The following is a 2,563-nucleotide window of genomic DNA, read 5'->3' on the forward strand; positions in this document are numbered from 1 at the left end:
GGTGTCTCAGTAAGAGGGTGTTAGAATCTACTACAGGATTTGTTTTAATCAGGGAATTTGGGAGACAGTCTAAGGAAATGTGGGCGCCCTCTGGATTTCTGGTGTTCTCAGGAAGCAGGGGCCATTCTGATAGGGAAAGCAGACTAAAGGAGGGATAAAGCTGAAACTGATAAAGTCGCTCATTTAGGACGAAAAGTTGTTCAGTGTTCTGAGTGGGATAGGGACCAACCTGTCTAAAGTGCATGTTCTATGAAATACAGATTCCACGTCCAGGCCTCCCCAGTTTGTGACCAACCCACCATAAATCAGAGGTTCCCACGCTCTCCTGAGGTTTGTTAATTTCCTAGAATGGCTCACAGAACTCCGGAAAAGTTTACTTATTCCAGTTGTATTATAAAGGATACATCTCAAGAAGAGCTAAATGGGAGAGATGCTTAAGGCAATATGGTGAAGGAACATGGAACTCATGTTCTCTCCTTGGCATGCCACGCTCCCAGCACCTGAACATGTTCACCATTCTGGAAGCTCTGTGAACCCTGTATAACAGGGATTTTTATGGAGGCTTCATCACACAGGCACGGTCAGTTATTGACTCAATTTCCAAACCCTGTTCTCGCCCTAGAGGATGGGGCAGGCAGGGGTGGGACTAACAGTTCTCCTTCAAAACATGACTTTATTTCTGGTTACCAGCTCTCATCCTAAAGTTATCCAAAAGCCCTCCAAGAGTCACCTTTTGGTGAGAAGTAGAAAAGGCACTTATGATACCCAGGAAATTCTAAGGGATTTAGAAGGTCTGTGTAAGCTGCTCCTAACACCCTTATCATGCAGGAATCAACAAGTATTTTAGGAGCTCTGTGTCAAAAACTACAGGCAGAGACCAGATACATTTCTTGTGTCACACTTGCCTAATTTGTCTGTGTCACTATAAGCCCCTTAATCACCCTATTCTAATTGGCAATTAGCCCCCCCCATTCACCTCATCCTACTTTTTTTTCTATAGAAGGTATCTTCTGATTTTTATTTGCTTTACTTTCACCACATTCTTGGCACATACGTCCATAAAGGCAGGATTTTTGTCTTTGCTCTCCAATGTATTTCGAGCACCTAAATTAGTATCTGGCAGATGTTCAATAAATATGTGTTGAAAATTAGTGAATTAAGAAGGCTGTATTGGTTTCTTCAAGAAGCCATAAACAAAGTGTCCCAAACTGAGTGACTTAAAAGAAATGTAGTGTCCCCCAATTCTGAAAGCTAGAAGCTTGAAATCAAGGTGCAAGGAGAGTCATGATCTTCAAGGCTCTCTTGAAGAATCTGTTCTTTACCTCTTTCTCTTAACTTTCTTGCGGCAGCAGCCTTTGGTGTTCTTTGGTTTGCTGGTGCCTAACTCCAGTCTCGGTCCGTTGCTACATTTTCCCGTTTCTCTCACATGGCATTTTCCTTTTTGTATAATGACACCAGTCCTAGTGTCTGATTAGAGCCCACCCTAATAATCCCATCTTAATGTGGTTACACCTGCAAGTAAGGCACATTCACAGGAGCTAGAACATCTTGCAGGAGCTTGCAACCTCTCTCTCTAATGCACACAATTCAACCCTTAACAGAGGGCTCCATTTCTTAACCTCTATCACTGGTATCTGCCATTTACAGTATCTATAAAGTTGTATTTCGGCTAGAGACCTTATGTTTTATATTACTCAGTAATGAAAACCTCCTAATAAATCATCCAAATGCTACAAAAGACAAATTTCTATTTACTACAAGAGATGTTAATACTGAATCCATACAACTGACAATTAGTAATACACCTATTCCTGGCCTAGCTAGTACACTTAGAGATTTCAAAGTTAAGAAATGGAGCTTTGTTCTTAAGGACCTTATATTCCAGAAAGATAAAATCTGAATAGAAACAAATACAAAGTGAAATTGTAAGTGCCTTGTTACAGATAATGTGGGGAAGGAGCACTACTTTGGGGTGCTGTGGAAAATGGTAAGTCAAGAGGACAGAGGAGTCTCACTGTAGGAATGAATATACTGAGAAACTGAATTTTCAGTTTTATTTACTGGTTTAATGTGGCTTTCAAGTTCTTTGTGGTCTATTTGTAAATTATTTTAGTAATGCCTCATCTCAACGCCAAATGCTTTAAGATTTTGTGCAGAGAAATCAGTTCCCTTAGGCTGGATAATATCCATAATATCATATTACAGATATTCTCCTCATTCTTCAGGAACAAGGTCAGACACCTCCTCTATGAAGTTTCCCTGGCGCACTGGTCAGAACTAATAACTACATTGGCAACAAGCAAAGGATCCCTTGATGGCACATACTACATTCTGTTTTGTATCATCAGTTGTGTACACGTCCACTTCTGCTAACCTGTAACCCTTCCAAGGGCAGAGGTCCATGTTTTACCATTATGGCCTTTACAGGATATAAAACTATCCAAGGTACACAGCAGAGAGTCAATAAATACTGAATGAATCATAGTTTGGGGCTACTAAAATAGCAGTACAAGGTGACAAAGTAAACCTAGATATATTTTAAAAAGTAACACACACACAAAGA

This window comes from Moschus berezovskii, chromosome 9 (genome assembly GCF_049115385.1).
Source record: "Moschus berezovskii isolate FMDL1 chromosome 9, NW_MosBer_1.0, whole genome shotgun sequence".
Taxonomy (NCBI): domain Eukaryota; kingdom Metazoa; phylum Chordata; class Mammalia; order Artiodactyla; family Moschidae; genus Moschus; species Moschus berezovskii.